This window comes from Triticum aestivum, chromosome 2A (assembly GCF_018294505.1).
Source record: "Triticum aestivum cultivar Chinese Spring chromosome 2A, IWGSC CS RefSeq v2.1, whole genome shotgun sequence".
Classification (NCBI taxonomy): Eukaryota; Viridiplantae; Streptophyta; class Magnoliopsida; order Poales; family Poaceae; genus Triticum; species Triticum aestivum.
Window position 1 is genome coordinate 714,507,074 of NC_057797.1, and position 27,184 is coordinate 714,534,257.

The window sequence follows — 27,184 nt, forward strand, 5'->3', positions numbered from 1 at the left end:
GGTCCTCGGGATGATTCATCTCTCCAGATCTGGTGGTTGACTAAAGCGATGAGATGCAAATTATGGACAACGGCTTGACGCAAAGGGGTGGTTGTGCAGTGGAGGCGATTATTTCATATGTAGCTGCTGGGATTGCAGAAAAATGGTGGTGAGAACACATGACTTCGATGGTGGTGCTACTCTAGCACCCGGTTTCGAGCTCCGGGGTGAAAGCCTAGGTCAGACCTGAGTTCGCCATAATTGGCGATGGTGATGTTTTATTTACATCGTTACCTTGTTGAAAGCATTGCTCGGATATGCCCAGACTGATTCTTTAGGTGAAAACCTAGATTCTAGCATTGTTGGTTGGATCCAGTGATGACGGCGCTTGAGTGTCGCCCCATTCCTAAAGGCGTTGCTGTTGAAGAACCTCTTCATACATGTGGTGTCATGAGATGGTGGTGCGAATATGGTCATTGTTGTAGTTTGTCGATCGCATATATGATCGCTTTGGGGATTTTTCTTTTTGCCTCACTTATGCATAGCTTTGGTCTTATACGACTTTGCTATTTTACTGGTGTTGATTTTGTGTGTGTGCGTTGATGTTGGTTGTGTGTATCCTAACTATTCAGAGGCCGCGTGTGTACTTATTATCTTTGCATCCTCTTGATGCTTCATTTTAAGCAAATAAAATCCACCCTTTGTCGAAAATATAATATTGCTTTTTATACGTTTAGCGAGGAGGTTGTACCGAAGCAACGTCCGGCTCTACTATTTCGGTTCTTGTTAGTGGTCCGACCCAGTAACTGGTCCTTTTATAAAACGTACAACTTGTACGTCCTAGTGGATGATTTATCATATACTCTCTCTGTCTCATAATATAAAAGCGTTTTTTACATTAGTGTAGTGTCAAAAACGCTCTTATATTATGAAAGGGAGGGAGTATAATATTATCTTAATTTGTTTATTAGTGAGGGTGTTGTGCCGATGCTGGACTCTATTGGCACGAACGAAGGTACAAGGAAAGAGGAGGGGGGTTGCGAACTTGCGATGGACTGGATCGCCCGCGAGAACGACCCGGCCGGCAGGCACGGGCGTGATCACCTAGGCAAGAACAGCTGCCATGTAGTGGACACCCTAGTTTCTATTCCCTCTATAAATTAATATAAGAGCGTTTAGATCACTAAATAGTGATCTAAACGCTCTTATATTAGTTTACAGAGGGAGTAGTTCCTATCGCATTTCTTCTCTGCTCAGCTGATTCCCCTCTACATTCCTTGTACTTTCCTCCACTTACCATCGCACGAGCTGCTTCTGCCGGATTTCATGGAGGCTGCGATTGCATGGCTGGTGCAGACCATCCTTGCAACCCTCCTGGTCGACAAGATGGAAGAGTGGATTCGGCAAGTCGGGCTTGCCGACGACGTCGAGAGGCTTCAGTCTGAGGCCGAGAGAGTCGAGATGGTGGTGGCTGCTGTCAAGGGGAGGGCGGCCGGGAACAGGCCGTTGTCCCGGTCTCTCACTCGTCTCAAGGAGCTGCTGTACGACGCCGACGACATTGTCGACGAGCTCGACTACTACAGGCTCCAACAGCTGGTGGAAGGAGGTACGCCTACTGCCACAGTTGACGATGATTCAAGCAGGATCATGCCGACTCCCCTTGATTTTCTTGTACATGTTGTTTTTGGCACAGCCACAGTTGACGATCCTGAAGGCGTGCACGCACCAGACCAAGTAGATCCATCAAGGGGCAATTCTGATATACCCACCAGTAGCCGTGGCGGCAAGAAACGACGGTCCAAGGCGTGGGAAAATTTTGACGTTACAGAAGAAGATGACAGCGAAAAGCCTGTCAGAGCGAGATGTAAGCATTGTCTCACAGAGGTCAAGTGCGCAACCCTGAACGGGACCTCCGGGATGATCAACCATAACAAGATTTGTAAGAAGAAACCAGCTGAACAAAATAGTGACCCACCAATTCCGTCAAGGTAGCTAAACAATCTTGCATCATCTCAATTATCTTTTGAAATCATTTGCATACATCAGTTTTAAAATAGAAGGATGATTCTTCCAATGTCATTAATAATTATGTACACTAGTTTAACAATACAACAACGACCAGCCACCAAACCCGTCGAGGCTGCTCAAGAATGCCATACCTTGCATAGTCGCATCGGCGTGTTTTTAAATTTCGTTATGTACACTAGTTTAACCGTACAACAGTGATCCGTCCATTGTCTAAAGTTAAGAGACCGCTATGGTTCTAATATGTAGCACATTTTTGACAGTCTTTTTCTTACTGCAGCACCGGTGATGCTACTGCGAATGCAACATCCGTTCTAGTCGGTGATTCATCTGGCAGAAAAAGGAGGAGAACGAGTGAGGAGCCGGCCCAAATCACTGCAGCTAATAGTACACAACCCCCTTGGGACAAAGCCGAATTATCAAACAGGATGCAACAAATAACAGATCAGTTACAGGTCATCCGAGGGGAGGTGAGCGAGGTTCTGAAGCTATATAGATTAGACTCTGCTTCGAGTTCGATTCACAGCGCGAGTACAACCGCAAACCAGCACCGAAGAACATCAAGTCTCGCTCCACGAAAAGTGTATGGGAGAGTTGTAGAAAGGAACTACATCATGAAGTTGATCGCAGAAAACAAATCTGATAGTATAACTGTTCTGCCTATTGTAGGCATTGCAGGTGTTGGGAAGACGGCTCTCACTCAACTTGTATACAATGATCCAGATGAGGAAAGTCTATTTGACCATAGGATATGGATTTCGGTGTCTCACAACTTTGACGAAATGAGGCTCACAATGGAGCTGTTGAGCTTTGTTTCTCCAGAAAGACATGAAGGAACAAACTGCTTTGCGAGGCTTCAGGAGAACTTGAAAAGTCATGTCAAATCAAAGAGGGTTTTACTTATTTTGGATGATGTGTGGGATGACAAGAACGATTGCCGATGGAACCAGCTGGTGGCTCCATTTAAGTCCAGCGGTTCAAATGGCAATGTCATTCTTGTGACGACCCGAAAACCGTCTGTTGCAAATATGATCGGAACAGCTGGGCCAATTAATTTAGGCGCACTGAAAAATGATGATTTCTGGTTATTGTTCAAATCATGTGCATTTGGTGATGGGAATCATGTGCATCTGAGCACTATTGGACGGGAAATAGCAGACAAGTTAAAGGGCAACCCACTAGCAGCAATAAGTACAGGGCGACTATTAAAAGATGATCTTACCATTGGTCACTGGAGTAACATTCTCAAGAAAGAACACTGGAAATCATTGAGCCTCATTGGAGGCATCATGTCTGCTTTGAAACTGAGCTATGATGAGTTGCCCTACCCTTTACAGCAATGTCTCTCATATTGTTCTATATTTCCTGACAAATATATGTTTCTCGGTAAGGATTTAGTCTATATTTGGATTGCTCAGGGATTTGTCCACTGGACCCATTCAAGTAAGAGGCTGGAGGAGACGGGGTGGGAATATTTGATTACTTTAACGAATATGGGTTTCTTTGAGAAAGTTGGAATAGAAGAGACATTTTCATTCTATCATTCAAATTGTCAAACAAACTATGTTATATGTGATCTTACGTATGATTTTTTGAGGGTGGTCTCAAGAAATGAGTGTGCAACTATAGATGGTCTACAGTGCAATGAGATGATGTCAACTGTGCGCCATTTGTCAATAGTAATTGATCCTGCATACAACAAAGATTTGCATGGGAGCATACCTCGTAGTAAGAAGTTTGAACAAAAATTGCGAAGTGTAGTTACATCCATGAGAAGATTGAGGACACTGGTATTAATTGGGCGGTATGACAATTCCTTCTTCCATTTGTTCCAAGATATATTCCAAAATGCACAGCATTTACGCCTGTTGCAAATGTCTGGAACATCCAAGGAGGTTAATTCCTTTTTGTGCTGTTTGGTAAATAATACACATCTACGCTATTTAAAGGTTAAGGCTGCTGAGGAAGAGGAGGCTTTCTCTCAAAATTTCAGCAGGTTTTGCCATACCCAAGTCTTGGATATTGGTTCAACCGCTAACCCTCAAGTATCAGAGGGTATTAATAATCTTGTTTGCCTGCGACATCTTATTGAAGAAAAGGGAGGATGTTCTTCCATTGCTAACATTGGTGGCATGACATCTCTTCAGGAGCTATATGATTTTAAGGTTCAAAATTCTAGGGATTTTGAGATAATGCAACTCCAATCCATGAATGAGCTTGTACAGCTTGGTGTGTCTCAACTTGAAAATGTTAAGAGTGGAGATGAGTCTTGTGGAGCCAAATTGAAAGACAAAAGCAATTTAGAAGAGTTGAGTTTGTCGTGGACACATTCACGGCAATATTATGCTTACAAGTACCTAGAATGGTTTGGAGTTTATATGAATAATGTTCCGATGGATGCTACTGGTCCAAGTCCCAAACCTTCTGTGGATACGACAACAGAGGTGCTTGAGGGCCTTGAACCACATATGAACTTGAAGCATCTAGAGATATCTGGTTATAATGGTACTACTTCACCAACTTGGCTTGCCAGCAATCTCTCAGTTATCTCGTTGCGGACGCTTCATCTTGATGACTGTGGAGGATGGAGAATACTTCCATCTCTAGAAAGTCTCCATTTCTTACAAAGCTGAAGTTGAGAAGTATGACAGAAGTAATAGAAGTATTGGTTCCTTCACTGGAGGAGCTAGTTTTAATTAAGATGCCGAAGTTAGTGAGATGCTCAAGCACTTCTGTGGAGGGTTTGAGCTCTAGCTTAAGGTTACTGGAGATCGTGAACTGCCAAGCACTGAAGGGATTTGATCTGCTTGAGAACAATGATAATTTTGGAATCATGTGGCAGTCATGCTTGCATGGTCTTCAAAAATTAATGCTTCTCGATTGTCCTCAATTGGAGGTGTTGCCGCCTCTTCCACCTTCAACCGCCTGTTCCGATTTCCTCATCAGTGGAGTTTCATCATTTTCGTATATGGGGGGATCATCTAGTGAAAAGTTATCCATTGGGGATGATGATGGTGGATTTGATGGTTTTGATGGAACTTGCGATAGCTTGAGGATACTGGATGACAAAATTTTGATGTTCCGCAATCTTAGAAATCTCAAATCGATGGTGATATATGGTTGCCGGAATCTACGTTCTATTTCATTCAAAGGTTTTAGTTATCTCGTCTCTTTAACGAGCTTGGAAATAAGGGAGTGTGAAATTTTTTTCTCATCAGATGAGATACCCGAGCCTACCCATGAAGACATGCCAGCTGAAAATTACAATGCATTCCCCTCTTGAAAGTCTCGGTATTTTGTATTGTGATATAGCAGGGAAGTGGCTCTCTCTAATGCTGCAACATGCTTACATGCACCATGCCTAGAGGAATTGTGTTTATCCTCCAAAGAGGAAGAAAGCTCAGGAAATCCAGATGACGGGTTAGCTCCAGATGGACTCTCGCACATTCCATTAAATCTCATCCCCCTTATAAAGAGGATAAATATTGAGACGTGCCCTCGTCTAACATTTAACCGGGGCAAGGAAGGCACCTCTGGATTTACCTCCCTTGAGAAGTTAATCATTTTGGACCACCCCAGCCTGCTCTCGTCGTTGGTGCATACAAACGGAAGATGGCTCCTCCCAAACTCACTTGGCGAACTTAGAAGCAGTGGCCATTCCCAAGGAACGCTGCACCCCTGCTTCCCAAGCGATGTCACTAGCCTTAAAAAGTTAAGAGGTATGGCAGAGCCCAGGTTTGCGATCTCTACAGCTGCACTCATGCACGGCACTGGAGGAATTGGTGATTGCAACCGGTGCATCGCTCACCGCACTAGAGGGCTTGCAATCCCTTGGCAGCCTCAAGGGTTTGACACTCAACAGCTGCCCTGGCTTGCTACCATCTTTGGAGAGTTTTTCAAGGCTGGACTATGGTCTATGGGCTATGCTCTCGGCTGGAAACGCTCAAGATCGATGACCCATCTTTCCTTACCACGTCATTCTGCAACCACCTCACCTCCCTGCAACGCCTAGTCCTTTCTGAGCTCGAGAAAGTGACGAGACTAACAGATGAACAAGAGCTATCGCTTGTGCTCCACAAGTCCCTGCAAGAGCTCCGATTTTCCTTTTGTTCTGATCTCGTAGATCTTCCTGCGGGGCTGCACGACCTTCCTTCCCTCAAGAGTTTGGAGATACGCGGTTGTCGGGGCATCTCAAGGCTGCCGGAAACAGGCCTCCCACTTTTTCTGGAACTTCTGGAAATTTACTTATGCAGCAAGGACCTCGCCGATCAATGCAGGCTGCTAGCAACAAGCAAGCTAAAAGTCGTAATTACTTGATGTAATCCTTTATGCCTGGACGCCAAGTTAAGCTCATGTTTCTACACACACAACATATATCGCCGGGCTGCTTTTGAGGAAATCATGTGCGATATATCCCCAGAGTTGACATACCCTCATAAAATGTGCTCACTCCAGAACCAGCTGTCCCTGGTGGTAATCAAGCTGCCCTGCCCAGCATACTTCACATTACAGGTAAACCGCCATGTCTGGCTATTTCTTATTCATCTCCTCTTCCTCTTGCAAATCAAAAAAGATGATTGATCTTCATCAAGACATAAATCCAAAGACGGTTGTTTGCTTTGCAGATTTGTGGTGTCTATTTCTGTCAGTAGTCGGGTATGTGAGGCAAAATAAAAATTCTCATCAAAGTGAGGCACAATAAAGCTCTCTGTTCCTTGTTGACTATACGAGTTGCTTTCTTCAGTGTAGAGTATAGTTCCAAAATGTAACCGAAAATGGGACGGAGAAGACGAGGACTGCAGATGGGTTTGGTCATAATGTTCATATTGCCGTGCCAAAGCCCAACAGTAACGCCGAGGAAACAGAGCTGATATGGCCTCCTGTATGTAAGAGAAAAGAGCTGGTATGTCCCGCTCCAGTTTCATTCATTGCCCTCCTTGGCTCGCATGTGTAATGTGTTCCAGTTCACTTGCATACATATCTGAATCTATAGGAACGGATATTCAGTATGACAATAAGGCCATATCTGAAATGCGTTTGCATTCACAAAAGGTTAATCAATATTCGCATGCTTTGAACTTCGATGGTGTATACTCCCAGCAAAAGGTTGATCGATATTTCACAAAAGCTTGATCAATATTTTTGCGCAGAGCAACCCACATATACTTGCATCATATAAGGAATCAGAAGTCAACCAACAAGGATAGAACATCGAAGCCTATGACTACATGTACAATCGGAGGAGCTGTTTTCTTTTTGCGCGATATATTGAGTTATCAAGAAGAAATCTATTCATGCCTTTGCTTTCGAGATTTGTACATATCTGAATTTTCTTGACTTTAGTATATGCGTAATTTTGTACTACAATTTACAGGCTTTTTATACATATAAGAAAGTTCTACAAAAAAAATATCCAACACAAGAAAATCAGTGAAGACTTTTAAAATTATACTAGTAAGTATCAAGTGAAGAATATTTCATGATTCAGTTGTATTAGCCAGACATGCTCTGCACATAGTTACTACTCGTTTGCAGCAAAGTCAAACAAAATACAATCAAGCACACTCTAGTACAAGCAAGCAACAGGATGGTTTATAGACTCACTTTTGATAATTCTAAGTTGCCCAATTTTTTTTAAAAGTTCACATAAAATTGCACTCTCAGTTGGGTAGTAGTAGTAAACTGTAAGTGCAATTTTTAGTCTGTGGTTATACCATCACCTTTTTTCGGGTTCCACTATCATAGAGATAACAGAAAAACGGGTTGTATCAGTCACTTGTAGACGATGGTAGTTAGATGTGGATACAAAAACTAGAAATGTGACTAGTTTAAGAAAAAGCAACTACAAATAGAGAGCCCGTCATTTATCACTTGGAGCAATCTTACAATGACCTTGTGTTTATTTAAAGAAGATATTTTAAGAAATGAAAAACGAACAAGTATTCTCGTAAAAGGAGAAGTTTCTTAGTAAACCAAATAATATCATGAACGCTAATTATTTATCTAGCGGTTAATCATATATTTGCATATTTATGGGTGACTTCAGATTCAGAGATTAGAATGTGAACATGTCAATACCTAAAGTTGCGTAAAAAACGTATTTGTACAATTGTAGTGGTGATATGCGACTCGAGCAATTGAGAAATAGTTCTTGCACTGAAACAACAAAGAAATAGCAAATCCAAACCAATTTGGATGAGATATAAATATTTCGTTTGTTAATCATCTCCTCTTTTGGCGTAGGATCGGGCTGCCACCTGCTGCGGGTTCGGTTCGTGCACTTCATTGCTTCGACGCGTCTCCGGCTGTTGGCGACAGCTCTCCAGCGGGCTTCATCCTCCTTTGCTGCTGGCGGCTGTGGAAGCGTCGCAATGCCATTGTTTTCCAGGGGGAGACGATGTCCCTCTCTGCTACCATCAAAGCCTGCCGGGACGACGCGGCTCTCTGGCGTGGCCGTCTGAAAACCAACGATCAGCCCCACATCGACGTGTGGTTCTCTGTCCTTAGATAAGCTTGTGCGCCGTTGCTGCTCTGGAGGGTTGCCCTAAACCCTCCACTCACACCCCCCCCCCCCCCCCCTTGTAAATCTGGATTCTCGGGTGGCTTTTTAGCCCTTTACGAAATATATTCAGGTGGTGGAAAGGGCTCCCCTTCCACTCCGGTGAAAATTCAAAAAAAAAATCATCTCCTCTTCCTCCTGCAAACCAAAAAAGATGATTGATCTTCATCAAGATATAAATCGAAAGATGCGTTCTGTTGTTTGTTACACAGGTTGGTTCAGTCCGGAATTTCCTTGCTACACCATGCACATATGATCTGTAGCTACAATAATGCACTTCAGAGATCGTAATATTAGCTCTCGTCTGACGACACGAGAAGGATATGTGGGGGTAGTCTTAATTAAATTCATCTGTTGATCATCCAGGCTGAGAAGTCAGGACAGCCTCGCGGCAGACACCTAATGTGTGTCTGAATTGTTAGATTTGAATATGCAAGCCTGTAACCTGGTGTACCGTCGCCGATTACTAGTTTCCTGTTGTGATACGAGTGATGCAGTGTGTGTACTGTGTTATCTTGGTACTACATCCTAATGAGCTCATTTCTTCCCATTGTCTTTTATCTTTGTGATGCTTCAGACTATCTTTGTGATGCAGTGTGTCTGTACTGTTCTATCTTGGTATGGTTGTTGGATCTCCACAGAATTTTGCTCCTGGTCTGGAGTCATTCTGTCAGTGATTGTTTGCTTTGCCGACTTCAAGTCTCTGTTTGGTCAAGCTGATTCTGAAGCTTGCTGGAGCCGTGGTCGGGAATGTGAGGAACGGTAAAACTTCTCATCAAAGTGAGGCACAATAAAGCTCCCTGTTTCTTGTTGACTGTACGAGCTGCTTTCTTCAGTGTGGAGTGGAGTACGGTTCCAAAATGTAACTGAAAATGGGACAGAGAAGGCCAAGGCCTGCAGATGGGTTCGGTCTCCTGTGCCAAAGCCCAACAGTAACGCCGAGGAACCTGTATGTAGCAGAAAAGGAGATGGTACGCGTCGCATGTGCAACGCGTTCCAGTTCGAAAGCCTTGCATACATATCTGAATCTGAAGGAATGGATATTCAGTATGACAATGACGCCATATTTGAAATGCCTTTGCATTCACCAACGGTCGATCACTATTAAGTTGCTTTGAACTTTTGAAGGTGTATATTAACAACAAAGTATGGAACCAAAAGTCAACCAACAAGGATAGAAGCCTATTCATGTCCTTTTACGTGATATTGCGTTATCAAGAAGAAAACTATTCATGTCTTTGCTTTGGAGATTTGTACATATCTGAATTTTCTTGAGTTTGTTATATGCGTAATTTAGTACAGTATATGTACATATTACCCTTTCAGTGTGCATAATTTGCAGGGTTTTTCTAATAAATAAGCAGGCTGTACCAAAAGCAATATCCAACACAAGAAAATCCACACTCCGTTTGGATGTTGGCATTGGGAGGCTTGGCATTGCATTCGGTTGAATACCAATATCACAGTATATTGGTATTGGGATTGAATGCCAATATTTCTGTTTGGATGTTTAGGTATCTGGAACATGAGTTGATATTGAGGTTGAATGCCAAATTCTGTTTGGATGGTCAAAGTGAGGAATTAAGTTGAATGAGACTTTGCCGAGACATCAAGCAAAGAGGAGGCCGGACAGGGGAGAGGGGAGAAGGCCGGAGCTCTACAAAGAGGGTAGGAAGGCGGTCAGCAAGAAACCCGCGCCCGAGCTCGGGGTGGAGGCACGCCGGCCGCTGGATCTCGCGGTGGAGGCTGGGCAGAAGGGTGGCGCCGGCCGTTGGATCTCGCGGTGGAGGCGGGACGGAAGGGTGGCGCGGGCCGCCGGAGCTCGGCGTGGAGGGACGCCGGCCGCCGGAGCTTGCGCTGGAGGTGGGGCGGGAGGGTGGCGCTGGGTGCTGAAGCTCGGGATGGGCTGCTTGCGCTCGCCGGAGCTCGGGGTGGAGGGCCGCCGGCCGCCGGAGCCCAGGGCGGAGCCGTGGAGGTGGTGGGGGGGTGGGTACCTGCGCCGCCGTCGTTCCTTGGCACGCGCGAGCGAGACCTTTTCTGTCTCGAGCGGGGACGCTGGTTTCCAATACCTAGCGATGTCGAGCACAGACCCTCCGAATTGGGCCAGGGGTATTTTGCGTTAGGGACGGGTCGCTCGATATCGAGCCCGAATGCCACGGTTGAATGCCAAGGTCACCCAAACGGTGGTATTGAGGATATTCGGCCCAGATGAATGCCAATGCCCAGTACCAGGCCTGAATGTAAACATCCAAACGAAGCGTAAAAGGTATTAGAAATATACTTGCAAATATCAAGTGAAGAATATTTATTTTATGACTCATTTATATTAGCCAGCCATGCTTTGCACACAATTACTAGTTTGCAGCAAAGTTAGACAAAATACAATCAAACACGCTCTACTACAAGCAAGCAACAAGATGGTTCATAGATTCACTTTTGTCTTTTGATAAATCTAAGTTGCCCGATTTTTTTTGGAAGTTCGATTAAAATTGCTCTCAGTTGTGTAGTAGTAGTAAAGTGTAGGTGCAATTTTTAGTTTGTGCTTATATCAGTCACTTTTTTCCCATACGAACCCGAAAAATGTCGGGTTCCACTATCATAGAAAGAATGGAACAAGTTATATCAGTCACTTGTAGACGATGGTAGTTAGATGTGGATAAAAAAACAAGAAATGTAACTAGTTTAAGAAAAAACAACTATAAATAGAGAGCCTGTCATTTATCACTTGGAGCAATCTTACAATTACCTTCTGTTTATTTATCCTCTGAAACCAGCATGAGGTACCGGAAGGGCAATCAAAATAGCGGACAAGCCAACGGACGAAACACCTTGGAAGCTCGCGGCAGCACAGATCGAGAATGTATCCAAAACCAATATCTCTGAGAAGCTGCTTTTGTGGTTCTGTTAGCTTTTCACTGACAGCAATGAATTTCTGCAAGCTTAGTTTTGTGCTGAACTCTTCTTCATATTCAGCCATTGTAACAGCTCCGTATTGTTGAACCACATGCTTTTCTGGGAGAAGTTTACATCCTCTGAAACCAGCATAGGATGCTCACAGCTTCAGCCTTAGCAGCACCGTCGACCTCGCTAATGTCCTTCTGCAACTTCGTAAGGATCTGCCCACGGCGCCTCCGCATCGACGCCCATAGGCTCACCGGAGCCGGGGGCTGGAGGTGGCGAGCTCGCCTGTGAGGCATTCCCTGAGCGCGCTGCCATCACGGCGGGCCAGCCCCGACTGGCCGGGACATTGGGCTTCCAGGCGGCGGCGGCGGCGGCTGGCAACTACCGGCGCGTGGCGTAGGAGGGTAAGCCAGTAAGCCTCAAGAAGACAAACAAATTAAATGGGCCGAACATTGGTACAACCCATTAGCACATACATTTATATATAGCCTAAATACATACTCCCTCCGTCCCAAAATAAGTGTCTCAACTTTGTACTAGCTCTAGTACAAATTTATACTAAGCTCAAGACACTTATTTTAGGACGGAGGGGGTATATTTTTATATTTTTCCGAAAAATAGACATCTTAAACTTATATTCAGTAATCACTTTAATATTCCTCATAAAAAGGGAACACTTTAATGAATGACATATTAATGACTAATTAACAGGTCAATACAAATGTTTAGTCTCGTACTTAATTGTTTTTATACGGCTTTGTGAAATTTATCCGTGTATATTAAACAGATTGATCACATTATTAGAAAGTAAATATTATAATTGTAAAAATACCCATATTGTACGAGAAACAATGTTTTCCATCAAATGAAAATATTCATGCACTTCAAATATATATGTTTTGCATATCTCAAATAGTTGCTTAAATATTTCAGGTCAAAATGTCCATATGTGTGAAAATTAATGTCAATACATTTATAATCAAAGAATAGTAAAAATGGAAATAAATACCAAAATAAGTGAATTAATAAAAAAATTGTCTCGTGTCCCATAACAACCAAAAACAGAACACGGAAACATAAATAAATTAAAAATACAATGCGGATTTTTTTAAAATAAAGAGGTAACAAAACTAAAATATAACAAAAACATACTAAAAATAATGCAAAATGAGAAAAAAAACGATATCAAAGAAAGGAAAAAAATGAGAGATTAATTTAAGCTCCAAGCAAGGTGTCCTCTTTAGTGAAGGGAGCAAGGGCATTTGTTGGCCGAGACTCTCGGAGAAGAAGACGAGACATTTGTTGTCATTGAGGGTATAGGAGGGCATCCACCTCTCCATGGAGTTTAGCAACCCCAACGATCCCACCGAAGGGAATGAACTTCGGGATAAACATGTTGCTCGCTATTTTGTCATATATGTTGTTCCACTTAGAAACATTTTAGAGTAACTTAATTCTGCAATCTCTAAAATTAATTAAGGAAATGTCAAAATTTTAGTGCCCTGCCCCTCCCGCGCGTAGGTTCACGAGTGGTCATATATTTGGTCTGTTGTGAGACAAGGACAACATATTGAGGTGAATTTTCACTTAACAAGAAAAGGGTAGCTTACTGTAAATTAGAAATACCATTCATCCCGTCCTAAGATCAATTGGATGGTGGATTTACTAAATCAGTTCGGTCCGATTACATACATACACATGCTCGACATCTATTCTAGCAAAACGGTTGGGATTTTCTACCCACGTGACGATTGTGTCCTCGAAGATGCGACCCGAACAATGCGAGACCACGAGTAGCTGCACGACGAGGGCTTATGCTATTGATAGGTGAGAGAGTGGTGCCGAGGTGAGGGAGGTGAAGTCGATGCATAGGTGTAAGGGGTATCCAGCATTATGAGTTGCTGATAGATGAACGTTCCCCTATTCAGCCATATGGCTCTTAATAATCTATGCTGCCATTTGATAGTAGCTAGGATGAACCGTAATTTGTTTCGTACGTAGGAGTGAAACTGTTCAGATCATGTGTGGTAAGGTCACCACCACTGAGAAGTGGTGACAGCACCTTATGCAAGGTTGCAACCAAACAACGAGTAATATGTGTGCCTAATGCGATGCAGCCAACCAAACGGCGGGTCAAATTTAGTTTCCTCATGCAGCCAAGCAGGGCCGAGCCGGTATAATTGGAGGCCCTGTGCGAAACTCTAAAATGGGCCTTATATCACTAAAAAAACTACATAAACAGGACTATAATAATATAAAGTTCATGTTGCTAAAAAAATATAAAGTCCATAATATCTTACCTACCAATTGGAAATATCAAGAATTGTACCTATTTTTGGTTGTATAATGGTCTTCACTTAAGCAACATCATTCTTTTAGTGTGCTTTGCAATGCTAGATGCCTAATAGATGAAAAGAATAAAATTAACTATAAAATTTTAGCAGATCTAAATAGCAGGCCGAAATTGAAACTCAAAGTCAAGGGCTTCACGCAATCACAGGTTATTGAGGCGACGATGCTTAAAAATCGTAGAACGGGAGATGGCCTCCGTGGAGGCAGCCATTCGGCCGTTCCTTGTCCTGCCCTCGGCACTCCTGACTCCTGAAAAGGACCTACCGCGTTAGAACAAAACCGTCCTCTCGATATGAGATTTGTGAGAAGCAAGGAGGACTGGAGTATGAGGAGCCCTAAGCTGCCGCCGTGCCGCGTCGATGGCCGCCACCGCCAGCGCCAGACGAAAAAAAGGAAGAGGCGCAGGGGCGGAGCCAGCATACTGGCATTGGGTTCAGCTGAACCCAATGAATTTTTCTGGCCGCGTATAGCATACACACACGTACATACTTTGACCCCAAAAAAAAATACGGTCTGACCCCATCAAATTTAGAATTGCTCAATGCAAAGCCCAAAAGGCCACAAGGGAATTGCCGTTGTGACAAGCCTCTTTGTGGCTTCCTACTGGTTTTCTTTCGTCATCGAGGTTCATATTCGTTGCTTCCATCCCTTATTCATATTCTCTTATGTACACGGCAGCCGCATGACCTTTCGCCATTCTTGTTCACTTCCTCGACTTTGTGATCTGGTCTCTCCTATTCGCCATCAATTAGACACCACTCGACGCACGAGCGACGAGACGACAACGAGGTCTCGAGAGCGGCAAGCCGACTATTATAATTCAAATTCAAGGTATTGAGATTGCATCATCAGTCATCACATCTCCTTTCTGTTGCACATGCCCTAGTTTGGTAATTGCTTATTCCTTGTAATTTGATTGACCTAGCCTATTGAATGGAGTTTCTTAAAGGGAAGTCGACCACCAGATCCAGATAATGATGCGGGAACTTCAAGGCCGCACCATCTGCTAGACATAGGCAAAGTGCATAAAAGCGTGGTTGCAAGCGGTCTTTAAAGCGAGAGGAATTAAATTAGATGTGTTGCCTTACGGCTAATCGGAAGAGAATTTTAGAGCATGCATGATGATATTAGACAAAGATATTTAATCAGGGGACTATGCAGACTTCATGTCCACTGGCGATGTTTCATGAAAATTTAATCCAGAACAGTTTGATCAATAAGCATATTACTTTTTCTTTGGTCAATCCCCTTCTAAAGCTACTGCTAGCTGCCACAACATTATTGAAGGCGTGCTTTTCAGTTATGAATGTTGTCAAGAAAAAGTGTATACCAAAATGGGTAATCGGTTCAAGAGTGATACTTTAATTTGCTGTGTGGTGAAAACTATATTTTTTACCAATTATATTAATGTTTTGTTCGATCTTTTTAAAATTACGGAAATTGAAATGGGGCACTTAAAAATGCGAGTGACTTAACATGCCTCTTTTGCTTGATTTGATGGTATTTATTTTAAACTTGCTTTTGATTCAATGTTTTCATGAAGACAGAAATCACAACAAAGAATTGAATTTGTGAGGATTTTTAGTACCACTCTATTTATAATATGTAAAAAGAGGTTTTATGACTTCATTCAACAGGTATTTCTGTTTTTTACTGTAACACAATATATTATATCATAAATATATTGTTATGTTAGCTTCGAGTCCTTTACTCTTGTTCTAAGAGTGTGTAAAAGTAGGCTTTCCACGTAATCAATTTGTATCGAATTCTCACAAGTCTGTGAGTGAACCCAATGGCTAAATTTCCTGGCCCCGCCTCTGAAGAGGCGCCTCGTCGCTTAGCTCATCAGGATCGATCGCCGCGCCCGCCGCGTCTGCTGCTCACTGTCGTTGCCCGTCCCAACCCCGGCCGAGGCAGAGGTCTCCACCGGCGGGATCCCTGCGCCCTCGCGACGGCGGCCTGTGCACTGCACGCAAAGTGTTCGATGGAATACCGAAGAGAGGCTTGTTAGGCTGACAAACGGCCCCATGTTCAGCAACGTTTTCATGTAACGGTGTGAGAAATTGGTGCCACGTCAGTCTAACTGGCGGGCCCCATTTGTCATAAACTCACTTAACTGAGCCCGATCCGCCGGTCAATGTTTTTTTTGCAAAAAGATTACCGTAAACGTGATGTTTTCTGCAAAAAAAAATATTGTAATGTTTTTTGCAAACCTAGACTTCAAAGTGGTGGTTTTGTGCAATTTACTCTGGCCCATACGATCTTTTAGGCTTCACGTTTCGCTGAAAATATAGTGTTCTCCGCTCGGCGCTGCTGCCCTTTCGATCCCCTGAAAATTTCGCTTCCGCCATTGAGGCGGTGGAAGACACTTCCCCGGAACCAACGATTGCATCGTGGGTGTCTTGCGTTGTGTTTTTTCTAAATCCTCCACCCACAACGAAAACATATTCTAACTAATGGATGCACTAGTCATCATTCCCTTATTATTTTCATGATAAACGTAACCCATAGCTGAATGTTTTTTCTTCAATAATTTTGCATGATCATAGCATGTGCCCACATTTACACATGGAAATTCCATCGAAAAATGAAAAAAAAACACTTATAAAAAATATTAAAGTAAGGAGAGAACTTAATTTTGTTCCGGTGCCAAAAAAAACTTAGTCACATTTCGGCTGTAGTACATCGTCCGTGCTTATATTAACATGACACAATAATCAAACAGGCAAGCAACATGAGGATCTGTAACATAACTGCATACCTATGCTCCTTTATCAGTCAAGAACGCCAAGCACCAACCTGCACTCTGTTCTGCCTCTCAAGTCTCAACCCTGATTGGTGCAGGTGCTGGGATGCCCACGAAAGGGGTTCAGAGATAACAAATGGGTCAAGCCGAGACTTTTCAGCACAACCACGTGGCGAAAGCGATGTGTTCTGCCTCGGCTTCGGTTTTCGGTTTTGTGGTAGAGAGCGAAGACGATGATTCAAACATTCTAACTAGAAAAAAGTCCGTTTTACTACCTAAACAAAGTTGGTGGTTTACATTACCCCTTGATTTTTTTTTCGGTTCCCTTATCCTCCTAAACAATTTCATATCAGACAAAAAAAAAACCTGGATAGTTTTTCTGGACTTTGCAGCTGACGTGGTGCTGGTCAACGATGGTTTTGACTTGTGGGTGGGTCCCACTTGTCAGTTTTTTTTAAAACTAAGAAATATAAAAGAAGTGGCCTTACCTGTTGTAAATATTGGCCCAGCCCAACCCAGCGAGGGGCAGGGTCGTCTTCAACCGCTGGCGCAGCTTGTTGAAAGCACGCTGCCAGGGGTAGCCGTTTGCATCTACACGGCCAACATCCACTCCTCATCAGCAAACCTTGTCTACGAGGGTCTCCTTGCCCTAGAAAGCTCAAATGTCGACTCAATCGATCGATGACGCCCAAAATCGACTGAATCGAGCTCATCTTCCTCACTTCCGACCATCAGTCGCCGTCGTCGATCTGTTGCCTCTCGAGTCTCCCTGACCTTTGTGACCTTGCCGTGAGCTCCATGCGGTGCTGCCAATCTTCCAGACACGTCATTGATGAGCGCCTCTTCGTCCAACCCCCTCCCCACGATGCCTCACTCCGGCGACCGCGGGCGACTCATCAGCCCATTATACCGCTTTGGCATGCTCACGGTGAGCGCCTAATGCCGGTGCACCCCTCTCCCCTCTTCCATGTGCCTTATAGTGCCCTGCCACCTAGCTTCGAACACTCCACTGCTGGCCTCGGCCATGCCTAAGGGTCTGACCGTCCCCGCTCGCGCTACCACCTCCGTTCTATGCGGAGCGAGCCCACCGGACGCAGGGCGAATCCACCGGCCATTTGGTCGCCGGGATAGAGCTCCCACGCCCTCTGTTGTGACGTATGCTCGTCGGCGGCCTTAACACCGATGGTTAGATTAGGATTAGTGTTAGGTTATGTTAGTCTTGGGTCACTGACAACAACCCCCATCTAATTAACTCTTGTGTTTAACCACCAAGCCAATGACGTGTGGCCCCCCTGGCCGGTTTGACTAGTCAGTGCTGGCTGGGCTGACTTTTTTAACAGGTGGGCCCCTCTCTCACTGGTCAAATACCGCTTTGAGCTTGGGCAAAACCATCAAGGGTCTGATTTTGTCCGGTATGAGATTGTTTAGGGGGTGAAAGGATCAGGAAAAAAGTCAGGGGTTATGTGAACTGTCGGATTCGTGGGTTCCGGCAAACCCTTAAGGTTCGAACACTGGGGTGCGCGCGGAGATCACGCCTTCAACCTCTCCGTCTCGCAAGGATCTAAACTACTAAAAGAACTGCACATGAGACACAAGATTTATACTGGTTCGGGCCACCGTTGTGGTGTAATACCCTACTCCAGTGTGTGGTTGGTGGATTGCCTCCTTGGGCTGGTGATGATGAACAATATAAGGAAGAACAGCCTCGCGAGGGTCTGTTCTTGGCTGGGGTGATGAACTGCTTGGGGGAGTTCAGTCACCTCTTCGTCCAACCCCCTCCCCATGATGCCTCACTTCGGCGACCGCGAGCGAGGTCCATGCCCTCGCCATGGGCCCTCACCAGCCCATTCTACCGCTTAGGCATGCTCACGGTGAGCGCCTAATGCCGGTGCACCCCTCTCCCCTCTTCCATGTGCCTTATAGTGCCCTGCCACCTAGCTTCGAACGCTCCGCTGCTGGCCTCGGCCATGCCTAAGGGTCTGACCGTCCCCGCTCGCGCTACCACCTCCATCCTATGCGGAGCGAGCCCACCGGACGCAGGGCGAATCCACCGGCCATTTGGTCGCTGGGATAGAGCTCCCACGCCCTCTACTGTGACGTATGCTCGTCGGCGGCCTTAACACCGATGGTTAGATTAGGATTAGTGTTAGGTTATGTTAGTCTTGGTGTTGGGTTTCGTAGTAATTTCAAAAAATTTCCTACGCGCACACAGGATCATGTGATGCATAGCAACGAGAGGAGAGTGTTGTCTACGTACCCAACGCAGACCGACTGCGGAAGCGATGACACGACGTAGAGGAAGTAGTCGTACGTCTTCACGATCCAACCGATCAAGCACCGAAACTACGGCACCTCCGAGTTCGAGCACACGTTCAGCTCGATGACGATCCCCGGACTCTGATCCAGCAAAGTGTCGGGGAAGAGTTCCGTCAGCACGACGGCGTGGTGACGATCTTGATGAACTACAGCAGCAGGGCTTTGCCTAAACTCCGCTACAGTATTATCGAGGAATATGGTGGCAGGGGGCACCGCACACGGCTAAGGAATCGATCAGGAGGATCAACTTGTGTCAACTTGTGTGTTTAGAGGTGCCCCTGCCTCAGTATATAAAGGAGGAGAGGGGGGGAGGCTGGCTGGCCATAGAGGGAGGCGCAGGAGAGTCCTACTCCCTCTGGGAGTAGGATTCCTCCCCCCAATCCTAGTCCAACTAGGATTCCTCGGAGGGGAAGGGAGAGAGGGGGGCCGGCCACCTTCTCCTAGTCCTAATAGGACTAGGGGAGGGGGAAGAGGCGCAGCCACCTTGGGCTGCCCCTTTCTCCTTTCCACTAAGGCCCATGAAGGCCCATATGGCTCCCGGGGGGTTCCGGTAACCTCCCGGTAACCCGGTAAAATCCCGATTTCACCCGGAACACTTCCGATGTCCAAACATAGGCTTCCAATATATCAATCTTTACGTCTCGACCATTTCGAGACTCCTCGTCATGTCCGTGATCACATCCGGGACTCCGAACAACCTTCGGTACATCAAAATGTATAAACTCATAATATAACTGTCATCGTAACCTTAAGCGTGCGGACCCTACGGGTTCGAGAACAATGTAGACATGACCGAGACATGTCTCTGGTCAATAACCAATAGCGGGACCTGGATGCCCATATTGGCTCCTACATATTCTACGAAGATCTTTATCGGTCAGACCGCATAACAACATACGTTGTTCCCTTTGTCATCGGTATGTTACTTGCCCGAGATTCGATCGTCGGTATCCAATACCTAGTTCAATCTCGTTACCGGCAAGTCTCTTTACTCGTTCCGTAATACATCATCTCACAACTAACATATTAGTTGTAATGCTTGCAAGGCTTATGTGATGTGTATTACCGAGAGGGCCCAGAGATACCTCTCCGACAATCGGAGTGACAAATCCTAATCTCGAAATACGCCAACCCAACATCGACCATTGGAGACACCTGTAGTACTCCTTTATAATCACCCATTTACGTTGTGACGTTTGGTAGTACCCAAAGTGTTCCTCCGGTAAACGGGAGTTGCATAATCTCATAGTCATAGGAACATGTATAAGTCATGAAGAAAGCAATAGCAACATACTAAACGATCAGGTGCTAAGCTAATGGAATGGGTCATGTCAATCAGATCATTCTACTAATGATGTGACCTCGTTAATCAAATAACAACTCATTGTTCATGGTCAGGAAACATAACCATCTTTGATTAACGAGCTAGTCAAGTAGAGGCATACTAGTGACACTCTGTTTGTCTATGTATTCACACATGTATTATGTTTCCGGTTAATACAATTCTAGCATGAATAATAAACATTTATCATGATATAAGGAAATAAATAATAACTTTATTATTGCCTCTAGGGCATATTTCCTTCAGTCTCCCACTTGCACTAGAGTCAATAATCTAGTTCACATCGCCATGTGATTTAACAGCAATAGTTCACATCACCATGTGATTAACACCCATAGTTCACATTGCTATGTGACCAACACCCAAAGGGTTTACTAGATTCAGTAATCTAGTTCACATCGCTATGTGATTAACTAAGGTGTGATCATGTTTTGCTTGTGAGAGAATCTTAGTCAACGGGTATGTCATATACAGATCCGTAAGTATTTTGCGAATTCTATGTCTACAATGCTCTGCACGGAGCTACTCTAGCTAATTGCTCCCACTTTCAATATGCATCTAGATCAAGACTTAGAGTCATCTAGATTAGTGTCAAACTTGCATCGGCGTAACCTTTTACGACGAACCTTTTTCCATAATCGAGAAACATATCCTTATTCCACTAAGGACAATTTTGACCGCTCTCCAGTGATCTACTCCTAGATCACTATTGTACTCCCTTGCCAAACTCAGTGGTATGGCATACAATAGATCTGGTATATAGCATGGCATACTTTATAAAACCTATGACTGAGGCATAGGGAATGACTTTCATTCTCTTTCTATTTTCTGCCGTGGTCGGGCTTTGAGTCTTACTCAACTTAACACCTTGCAACACAGGCAAGAACTCCTTCTTTGACTGTTCCATTTTGAACTATTTCAAAAATTTATCAAGGTATGTATTCATTGAAAAAATCTTATCAAGCGTCTTCATCTATCTATATAGATCTTGATGCTCAATGTGTAAGCAGCTTCACCAAGGTCTTTCTTTGAAAAACTTTTATTCAAGTATCCTTTCATGCTTTGCAGAATAATTCTACATTATTTCCGATCAACAATATGTCATTCACATATACTTATCAGAAATGTTGTAGTGCTCCCACTCACTTTCTTGTAAATACAGGCTTCACTGTAAGTCTGTACAATAACTATATGCTTTGATCAACTTATCAAAGCGTATATTCCAACTCCGAGATTCTTGCACCAGTCCATAAATGGATCGCTGGAGCTTGCACACTTTGTTAGCTCCCTTTGGATCGACAAAACCTTCTGGTTGCATCATATACAACTCTTCTTCCAGGAATCCATTCAGGAATGCAGTTTTGACATCCATTTGCCAAATTTCATAATCATAAAATGCGGCAATTGCTAACATGATTCGGACGGACTTAAGCATCGCTACGGGTGAGAAGGTCTCATCGTAGTCAATTCCTTGAACTTGCCGAAAACCTTTTGCGACAAGTCGAGCTTTGTAGACAGTAACATTACCATCAGCGTCAGTCTTCTTCTTAAAGATCCATTTATTCTCAATCGCTTGCCGATTATCGGGCAAGTCAACCAAAGTCCATACTTTGTTCTCATACATGGATCCCATCTCAGATTTCATGGCTTCTAGCCACTTTGCGGAATCTGGGCTCATCATCGCTTCTTCATAGTTTGTAGGTTCATCATGATCTAGTAGCATGACCTCCAGAACAGGATTACCGTACCACTCTGGTGCGGATCTTACTCTGGTTGATCTACGAAGTTCAGTAGTATCTTGATCTGAAGTTTCATGATCATCATCATTGACTTCCTCACTAACTGGTGTAGGTGTCACTGAAACAGTTTTCTGTGATGAACTACTTTCCAGTAAGGGAGCAGGTACAGTTACCTCGTCAAGTTCTACTTTCCTCCCACTCACTTCTTTCGAGAGAAACTCCTTCTCTGGAAAGGATCCATTTTAGCAACGAATGTCTTGCCTTCGGATCTGTGATAGAAGGTGTACCCAACAATTTCCTTTGGGTATGAAGACGCACTTCTCCGATTTGGGTTCGAGCTTATCAGGATGAAACCTTTTTCACATAAGCATCGCAGCCCCAAACTTTAGAAAACAACAGGTTAGGTTTACTGCTAAACCATAGTTCATACAGTGTCGTCTCAACGGATTTAGATGGTGCCCTATTTTAAAACGTGAATGCAGCTGTCTCTAATGCATAACCCCAAAACGATAGTGGTAAAGAGATATCATAGATCGCACCATATCAAATAAAGTGCGGTTACGACGTTCGGACACACCATAACGATGTGGTGTTCCAGGTGGCGTGAGCTGTGAAACTATTCCACATTGTTTTAATTGAAGACCAAACTCGTAACTCAAATATTTGTCTCCGCGATCAGATCGCAGAAACTTTATTTTCTTGTTACGATGATTTTTCCACTTCACTCTGAAAATCTTTGAACCTTTCAACTATTTCAGACTTATGTTTCATCAAGTAGATATACCCATATCTGCTCAAATCATCTTGTGAAGGTCAGAAAACAACGATGCTTGCCACGAGCAACAGCACTCATTGGATCGCATACATCGGTATGTATTATTTCCAACAAGTCAGTAACTCGTTCCATTGTTCCGAAGAACGGAGTTTTAGTCATCTTGCCCAAAGGCACGGTTCGCAAGCATCAAATGATTCATAACCAAGTGATTCCGAAAATCCATCTTTATGGAGTTTCTTCATGCGCTTTACACCGATATGACCCAAACGGCAGTGCCACAAATAAGTTGCACTATCATTATTAACTTTGCATCTTTTGGCATCAATATTATGAATATGTGTATCACTACGATCGAGATCCAATGTACCATTTTCATTGGGTGTGTAACCATATAAGGTTTTATTCATGTAAATAGAACAACAGTTTATTCTCTTACTTAAATGAATAACCGTATTGCAATAAACATGATCAAATCATATTCATGCTCAACGCAAACACCAAATAACATTTATTTAGGTTCAACACTAATCCTGAAAGAATAGGGAGTGTGCGATGATGATCATATCAATCTTGAAACTACTTTCAACACACATCATCACTTCACCCTTAACTAGTTTCTGTTTATTCTGCAACTCCCGTTTCGAGTTACTACTCTTAGCAACTGAACCAGTACCAAATACCGAGGGGTTGCTATAAACACTAGTAAAGTACACATCAAACACCTGTATATCAAATATACCCTTTTTCACTTTGCCATCCTTCTTATCCACCAAATATTTAGGGTAGTTCCGCTTCCAGTGACCATTTCCTTTGCAGTGTAAGCACTCAGTTTCAGGCTTTGGTTCAGCTTTGGGCTTCTTCGTGGGAGTGACAACTTGCTTGTCAATCTACTTGAAGTTCCCCTTTCTTTCCCTTTGCCCTTTTTCTTGAAACTAGTGATCTTGTCAACCATCAACACTTGATGCTCTTTCTTGATTTCTACCTTCGTTGATTTCAACATCACGAAGAGCTCGGGAATCATTTTCATCATCCCTTGCATACTATAGTTCATCACGAAGTTCTACTAACTTGGTGATGGTGACTAGAGAATTCTGTCAATCACTATCTTATCTGGAAGATTAACTCCCACTTGATTCAAGCGATTGAAGTACCCAGACAATCTGAGCACATGCTCACTAGTTGAGCGATTCTCCTCCATCTTTTAGCTATAGAACTTGTTGGAGACTTCATATCTCTCAACTCGGGTATTTGCTTGAAATATTAACTTCAATTCCTGGAACATCTCATATGGTCCATGACGTTCAAAACGTCTTTGAAGTCCCGATTCTAAGCCGTTAAGCATGGTGCACTAAACTATCAAGTAGTCATCATATTGAGCTAGCCAGATGTTCATAACTTCTGCATCTGCTCCTGCAATAGGTCTGTCACCTAGCGGTGCATTAAGGACATAATTCTTCTGTGCAGCAATGAGGATTTAACCTCAGATCACGGATCAAATCCGCAACATTGCTACTAACATTTTTCAACACAATTTTCTCTAGGAACATATCAAAATAAACACAGGGAAGCAACAACGCGAGCTATTGATCTACAACATGATTTGCAAAATACTACCAGGACTAAGTTCATGATAAATTTAAGTTCAATTTAATCATATTACTTAAGAACTCCCACTTAGATAGACATCCCTCTAATCCTCTAAGTGATCACGTGATCCAAATCAACTAAACCATAATCGATCATCACGTGAGATGGAGTAGTTTCATTGGTGAACATCATTATGTTGATCATATCTACTATATGATTCACGCTCGACCTTTCGGTCTCCGTGTTCCGAGGCCATATCTGCATATGCTAGGCTCGTCAAGTTTAACCTGAGTATTCTGCGTGCGCAACTGTTTTGCACCCGTTGTATTTGAACGTAGAGCCTATCACACCCGATCATCACGTGGTGTCTCAGCACGAAGAACTTTTGCAACGGTGCATACTCAGGGAGAACACTTCTTGATAATTTAGTGAGAGATCATCTTATAATGCTACCGTCAATCAAAGCAAGATAAGATGCATAAAAAAATAAACATCACATGCAATCAATATAAGTGATATGATATGGCCATCATCATCTTGTGCTTGTGATCTCCATCTCCGAAGCACCGTCATGATCACCATCGTCGCCGGCGCGACACCTTGATCTCCATCGTAGCATCGTTGTCGTCTCGCCAATCTTATGCTTCCACGACTATCACTACCGTTTAGTAATAAAGTAAAGCATTACATCGCGATTGCATTGCATACAATAAAGCGACAACCATATGGCTCCTGCCAGTTGCCGATAACTCGGTTACAAAACATGATCATCTCATACAATAAAATTCAGCATCATGCCTTGACCATATCACATCACAACATGCCCTGCAAAATCAAGTTAGACGTCCTCTACTTTGTTGTTGCATGTTTTACGTGGCTGCTACGGGCTTAAGTAAGAACCAATCTCACCTACGCATCAAAACCACAACGATAGTTTGTCAAATAGACTCCGTTTTAACCTTCGCAAGGACCGGGCGTAGCCATACTTGGTTCAACTAAAGTTGGAGAGGCAGTCGCCCGCAAGCCATCTCTGTGCAAAGCACGTCGAGGGAACCGGTCTCGCGTAAGCGTACGCGTAAGGTTGGTCCGGGTCGTCTCGTCCAACAATACCGCCGAACCAAAGTATGACATGCTGGTAGGCAGTATGACTTGTATCGTCCACAACTTACTTGTGTTCTACTCGTGCATATAACATCAACATCATTAACCTAGGCTTGGATGCCACTGTTGGGTTTCATAGTAATTTCAAAAAAATTCCTACGCGCACACAGGATCATGTGATGCATAGCAACGAGAGGAGAGTGTTGTCTACGTACCCAACGCAGACCGACTGCGGAAGCGATGACACGACGTAGAGGAAGTAGTCGTACGTCTTCACGATCCAACCGATCAAGCACCGAAACTACGGCACCTCCGAGTTCGAGCACACGTTCAGCTCGATGACGATCCCCGGACTCTGATCCAGCAAAGTGTCGGGGGAGAGTTCTGTCAGCACGACGGCGTGGTGACGATCTTGATGAACTACAGCAGCAGGGCTTTGCCTAAACTCCGCTACAGTATTATCGAGGAATATGGTGGCAGGGGGCACCGCACACGGCTAAGGAATCGATCAGGAGGATCAACTTGTGTCAACTTGTGTGTTTAGAGGTGCCCCTGCCTCAGTATATAAAGGAGGAGAGCGGGGGAGGCTGGCCGGCCATAGAGGGAGGCGCAGGAGAGTCCTACTCCCTCTGGGAGTAGGATTCCTCCCCCCAATCCTAGTCCAACTAGGATTCCTCGGAGGGGAAGGGAGAGAGGGGGGCCGGCCACCTTCTCCTAGTCCTAATAGGACTAGGGGAGGGGGAAGAGGCGCAGCCACCTTGGGCTGCCCCTTTCTCCTTTCCACTAAGGCCCATGAAGGCCCATATGGCTCCCGGGGGGTTCCGGTAACCTCCCGGTAACCCGGTAAAATCCCGATTTCACCCGGAACACTTCCGATGTCCAAACATAGGCTTCCAATATATCAATCTTTACGTCTCGACCATTTCGAGACTCCTCGTCATGTCCGTGATCACATCCGGGACTCCGAACAACCTTCGGTACATCAAAATGTATAAACTCATAATATAACTGTCATCGTAACCTTAAGCATGCGGACCCTACGGGTTCGAGAACAATGTAGACATGACCGAGACATGTCTCTGGTCAATAACCAATAGCGGGACCTGGATGCCCATATTGGCTCCTACATATTCTACGAAGATCTTTATCGGTCAGACCGCATAACAACATACGTTGTTCCCTTTGTCATCGGTATGTTACTTGCCCGAGATTCGATCGTCGGTATCCAATACCTAGTTCAATCTCGTTACCGGCAAGTCTCTTTACTCGTTCCGTAATACATCATCTCACAACTAACATATTAGTTGTAATGCTTGCAAGGCTTATGTGATGTGTATTACCGAGAGGGCCCAGAGATACCTCTCCGACAATCGGAGTGACAAATCCTAATCTCGAAATACGCCAACCCAACGTCGACCATTGGAGACACCTGTAGTACTCCTTTATAATCACCCATTTACGTTGTGACGTTTGGTAGTACCCAAAGTGTTCCTCCGGTAAACGGGAGTTGCATAATCTCATAGTCATAGGAACATGTATAAGTCATGAAGAAAGCAATAGCAACATACTAAACGATCAGGTGCTAAGCTAATGGAATGGGTCATGTCAATCAGATCATTCTACTAATGATGTGACCTCGTTAATCAAATAACAACTCATTGTTCATGGTCAGGAAACATAACCATCTTTGATTAACGAGCTAGTCAAGTAGAGGCATACTAGTGACACTCTGTTTGTCTATGTATTCACACATGTATTATGT

At 44.1% G+C, this 27,184-nt stretch overlaps 1 pseudogene; it reads left to right on the top strand.

Moving 5' to 3' along the window:
* Positions 1 to 1,305: 1,305 nt before the first annotated feature.
* LOC123191897 (uncharacterized) lies at positions 1,306 to 9,671 on the top strand (annotated as a pseudogene).
* The last annotated feature ends 17,513 nt before the right edge of the window (positions 9,672 to 27,184 follow it).